This window comes from Gallus gallus, chromosome 4 (genome assembly GCF_016699485.2).
Source record: "Gallus gallus isolate bGalGal1 chromosome 4, bGalGal1.mat.broiler.GRCg7b, whole genome shotgun sequence".
Lineage (NCBI taxonomy): Eukaryota > Metazoa > Chordata > Aves > Galliformes > Phasianidae > Gallus > Gallus gallus.
Window position 1 is genome coordinate 36,898,102 of NC_052535.1, and position 6,000 is coordinate 36,904,101.

A 6,000-nucleotide genomic window follows, 5' to 3' on the forward strand; every position below is an offset into this window, starting at 1 on the left:
TGTATTTATGGACCCCTACATCATGGGTTTACTATATTGTGCACCTAAAGCAAATGCATATTTTTTTTAAGGTATCATTTTAGGAAAGATGTATTCCTTTTTCACTGCCTCTAGTGCTGCTGCTGCCGCCACTTTTGCAAGCAAATACCACTTGTAGGCATAGCAGCTGCCATCCTGTGACAGCAGCAATAGGGAGCAAAGCATAAGCTTGTTCCAAAAGTAGTGTGGGAGATAGGTGGGTATGTAGGGAGTGGGAGGCTGAGGGTCTGAGGAAGCTGGAAATCCATGTAGTGAAAGGAACGTGTGTGCTCTGTAATACATAGATATTTTTGTGTAGGTCAGTGGTAATAAGGTGTTAAAGCATAATGCCAGGCCAGCCTTAGTAAGTCAACTGTAATTCTGTGGTGCTTTGAAGAGGGAAGACTGGGAGATTAATGTGCACTGAAAGGATAGAGTAACTGTCATTGAACAAGTTGAAAAAACTGTTCTTCATAGGACAGTATATGTTGATGAGCCCTAAGCGATTGGAGGAAGTATTTCTTGGAGAACAGGAAGCATAATAAGTTTCTTATTTTTGCTATTTCTGTTCCACAAGATTTGCAAATATTCCTTGTGTGAGGCTTCCAAACATTCTTATGTGCAATACAGATATTACTTTCTTTCCTTTGTCTAAGAAACTCTTAAGAAAATGGGGATGCTTTCTTCAGCAGTCTGACTGGCAGGACCTGGCCACAGGTTCTGCCATTAAAATTTGATTCTGGATTGCATCAGTTTCTGGTGGCTTTGTTGGGAAGGAAGAGGGGTGATCTCAAGATGTGTGTGCTCTGCAAACAGATGGAAGACTGGGCCCTGCTGCAGTTAGCACAATGTCTACTTTAGGCACAAGTCACTGATACTGCTTTATCATAAAGTGGGTGCAGATGTTATTGGTGAGCAGAGGAGCATTGGAAGCCTTTCAAAGGAAATGCATTTAAGGAGGGATTTGAAGGAGGAAGTGGCAGGAGCTTTGCATGTGAGAGGTTTTGTGATGAAATGTTTGACTTGATCCGGTAAATGACAGGACAACATTCAGAACAGTCTCACCAAACAAATCATAGGATATTTGATCTGTGAGTGTCAAGCCTGGGAAGTCCCTTGGCTGCTTGTGAGCATTTCACAGTGAATTCTTACAAAAGTTAATCTGAAATGTATTCCCTCCTTTGGAAGGAGGATTAACAGTGCTCCTAGGAGAATCAAAATGGGTGACATACTCAGCTGAACAAGAATCTAGATTAACAAATCTTCAGGCACTGGGAGTTGGAAAGAAACTAAAGATAGATGTGATCTTCTTGCAAACAGCTCTGCTATTATATGAAGTATTTTGTATTAAATTTGTTTCAGGCAAGCTCTATGGAGATGGGAACTACATTAATGTGAGATCCTGGTATTTATAGTGTTCATCAGAGCAATCAAGAACTTATTGGAGCTAAGTTGTAATGCTTGTCTTGTTGGAGAACGTCAGCACTACTTTAACCTTTCTATAAAGTATTTCTTTCCCTAGTGAATAATTTGGAAAAGAAAATTAGACTCATCAAAGGGATGAAATAAAGTGTAGGAGGAAAGAATCAGAACAGTTAATTAGAGGTTCTGGTCAAACCTGTTCTTCCCTTTTCTGCCATTCTCCACTGTTTATTTCAACTGTTGCCCATCAAAAAGTTCAACTGGGTATATGTGGCTTTATGGGGAGTCTCTTCTGTATTTTAACACAGATGTATCTGAACATATTTTCATAGGGAAAAGGAAGAATCTAGACTAAAATGCTGTTAAAATTAATACTAATCCTGCTTGTCTCTTTAATAACCTTGAAATTCTCTACATCAAGATAAGGGCAGTTCCTTGTCTTTTATGACTTTTCTACTGACCACTCAACCAAGTCAGTTGCTGCAAGCTTACACAAACAGAAGAGCTGCAGAACTGGACCTTATGGTTTTCTTCATGTGCCCTGCTATGTTGACAATTAGTGTTTTTCCAATCGAGAGATAAGAGCCATAAGCTCCACTAACACAGCCAAGCATGTATGGATGATCTACTTTGAGTGATCTACTTGCTACTCTTAAGTACTCACTACATAGTTCTTTCAATTACTCAAAATCTGGTCCCAGAATCTAATTTGTCTATGGCCCTAGTATTTCTGTTCTGGAAAATAAAAAGAAAGCCAGACAGTGAGCTCCACATGCAGATTTGGGACTTTTTGCAGTTATGTTAGGGTGATATCTTTTGAGTAGCTGCCATTTCTCATTGCTGTCAAAGCAGACTAGCAGTTCACAGTGTTGCTGCTGGCACTGTGCCTGTTGAAGAAACAGTTTATTTGTATAGGTTTCTGATTCTTATTGTGCAGGAGACCTGATGCATTTTATTCATTCTTCTTTTGGCTGAAGGTAGTCAGTTCCCCGTATTCCTTTTATAGTCTGCATGCAGTTGATAGCTACCAATTGCTCTTATGAAATGAAGGTTTGCAGTAATTCTCTCCTTTGTTACCACAAACAGCTCTCTGGTTCTGTGCCAGCTTCTTCAGTGCTACTCCATTGTGATTCTACCACTTATATTTCATATCCTCCAATCTCTCCTTTGCTATTTAATTCCATGCACTTGCTTCATGACAGAGTCCATCAACATGATACTGCAGCACTAACATCCTCCATGCTTGACTTTTCCATAAAGGGTTAAAGCAGGCTCTCTTGTCTTGGTAGGCAGGCACCTAGAAAGTGGGAATTTGGCAACTTGCTCTTTGGTTGGCCATTCTGGGGAAACAAGAATCACTGTTCTGTTCATCTGTTCTTAGGTGTTGTCACAGGATGCCCAGAGAGGTGGTGGATGTTCCATCCCTAGAGATGCTCAAGATTAGGCTGGAGGGGCTCTGGGCACCTGATGGAGCTGGTTATATAATTTTTGTGCCTTTTACAATCTCATATGTGAAGAGTCTTATTTATTTCTGGATGAAATCAATTAAGAACTGTTGATTACACAAAGGCTGCATTGCCATGGGTTGAAAATGAAAGGTCAAGATTTTCAAAACGTTAATGAAGATGAATAAGTAGCATGCTTGCTTCATAATTAAACCAGTTGCTGAGCTGCTGGAGCACAAAATGTATGTAATTTGGGCCATTTATTTGTGTTCCTGAGAATGACCTTCTGAGCTAACTTTAGGTACTTATTACAAAATTCTTGGCCAACTGTCAACAACATAATCAACAAGCGGAGAAGTTAGCTGTATGTAGACCACCCTGAAATAGTTCTACTTTTGCTGGCAATTTCTACCATTCCCTCCCTGGATCTCTCCCTTGAGTGGAATATCCAGTTGGATTTATTGTGGTTTCACCATAGTCGTAATAGTGACATCCCTGCTAAATTTTCTCATGAGGAAGAATTCAGCTATGAATGAGGAAATAAGGTGTTATAAATAGCATACATGTTGTTTATAACCTTTCTTTCTTGGAAATAAACGTCTTCTGTGACCTTTGAGTCCTACTTGTTGGTTGCTTTTACCCTGCAGAATACAAAGCCCTGCTAAGCAAAGCTATTTTGGGTTGGTCTCATAATGAATCAGTAACATACATTTTGGCCCTGCAGAGAGAGCTGGGAAGGTAGTGTATCTCAGTTACGGTGGAAAGAAAAATATGCTTTTAGAGGCTATTTAGGCTTCTGTGTTACATTTGGGACCTTCTTTGATGGAAAACAGAGGAGTACTGAATTCATCTAGCAAAAAACCAGGATGGCTTTATGTGCAGATGTTCCTGCAGCTTTAGAGCAGGGGTGCTTGGATGTGGCTGAGGGTTTTGAGAAAAGTTTGCCCAGACCTCACTGAGATCTTGGGCTGACGTATGGGGACTATGCATTTATCGCTAGAGCCTACAGGGCTTGCAGGGGGCAGCTATGGATCACTGCCTTGGTTCCCAGCTGTGGAGGTGATGTGCTACTTCTCCAGGAACCAAACCCCAGTGAAATTAACCGGGTGGTCTTGGGCTCCTCTGTTTGTGTTTCTTCTTGTAGATCAAAATGTGCTAATACACGTTTCCCAGGAACTGTGAAGAGTTCTGCTGTTTTGTTTACTGTTGCTATGTTTAGTAAATTACATCCCAAATTACAAAAGTAAACTCAGCCTTCCACCAGGTACAGAAAAGAGATGGACTATTTGTCTTTTATGAGTATCATGCAGAGGCATTAAGTGCTGGGATAATTATGCATCCTTTCCTTTAAAACTGAATGGGAAGTCAGTATTAAAGGTATCCCTTGATGGGAAGGTTGAGAGTCAGACAACTGACATTTCGTGCTGCCACTGAAATCATAACTTCATAATAAGGAGGAGGTATGGAAGGAAACCTGTAATAAACCCCATGATAATGGAGTTTAGGTCTGGTGTGGTGTATGTTTGTTCATCATATTCTAGTGTTGTTATAACCCCTCACAGTCAGAAAAAAGCCAGTAAGATGTGAGGAATTTGTTTCAGAACTGATAGAAATTGCAGCTCAGGTGCAAATTACTTGAGTAAGAGTATGTGGGAAAGCAGAGTTGCACTAAATATTTTTGCAGTAATACATGTGATTAAAAAAAACTTTGTGCTGTAAGGATGAGTGAGTTTAGCAAGAAAATCATGTAAGATATTACCTTCAAATAAATTAGTCTTCCAGACCCTGAACAATTCTACCTCTTAGTTGGTTTTTAACTTTCTTCTAGCCTCTCAATAAGAATCCATGCTGGTGTCTCTCACACCTACAAAATATCAAATCTGAGATTACTTCACCATCTGCATCTTTGTTTTTCTACTGATTTACACCTTAACATAGCAAAAACCTTTTTGACACTTTGTTTTGATGCATATGTTGTGTTGCATATTGCAGTTTCCTGTGGTTCTTGCTGCTCCATGTACAGCACATAAAATCATGTTGTAGGACTGCTCATCCCATTGTAAAACATTTATTCTGACACATCTTAGGTGTGTATTTCAATAAGACAGCGGTGTAAGGTTTTTTTGCTGAGCTGGTAGGCCTATGGTGGTGTCCCACTTTGTTAAATTGTTAACCAGTATTTGAGCAAAACTCAAATATTTAGTTCTTATGAGAAAAAGAAGAAGCTGTTTTGGCTCATAATGTTGAGCAGTTCAACCAGTAGGGTGAACTGTCAAGGCAGAATCTTGTGTCAAGACAGCAGTTACATTGGATTAAGGAAGTAAACACGCAGCTGGTGAGAGCTTCTTGGAGAGCCTTGTTCCAAAAGCCTGCCAAATAACATGCAATCTGAGAAGTATCCAGAGTTCTGGTCAGTGTTAGGTATTTTATTTTCTGGAATGTGCTGTTGCTCTTCTTAAGGCATCTAGAATCACAGAATCGTTAAGGTTGGAAAAGACCACTAAAATCATCTAGTCCAATTGTCAGGCTACCTCTACTGTGCCCACCAAGCTATGTCCCTTAGTATCACATCTTCCCTTTCCTTGAATGCCTCTGGGGACAGTGACCCTATAACCTCCATGGGCAGCCTGTGCTGACAACTAACAACCCTTTCTGAGAAGAAATTTTTCATAATATTTCTTTTCTAATGTATCTTCCTAATATCTCCTATCTCTACATGTATTTCCTCTAGGACCACGGTTTCACTTTAAAGCAGGGTTACTGTCTACACAGTTTTAAATTCAAATGAGCAGAAAAATGCTGAAGACTTACTAGAAGGAGTCGCCTATTTTTTTTATCTGCAGGAAGCTGGACTCAAGGCAGGTCTACATTTGTCTCATGAAACTGAGAAAGTGGTGGGTTTAGAGATGCTGTGTTTTGCTTCATTTCTTTCTAATAGATGACTTGGGCTGTTTTTAGGTTTCTACTTGGATGGAATAGCTTTAATTCCTATCAAAATTAATTTAGTTTTCAATTTGTTAGCTCATTCTTGTGTTGAAAGTAAATCAGAGGAACACATTAATCAGTATTAATTTTCTGTTTCCTAACACTCTAGGTAGCCATAAAATTATAGTGG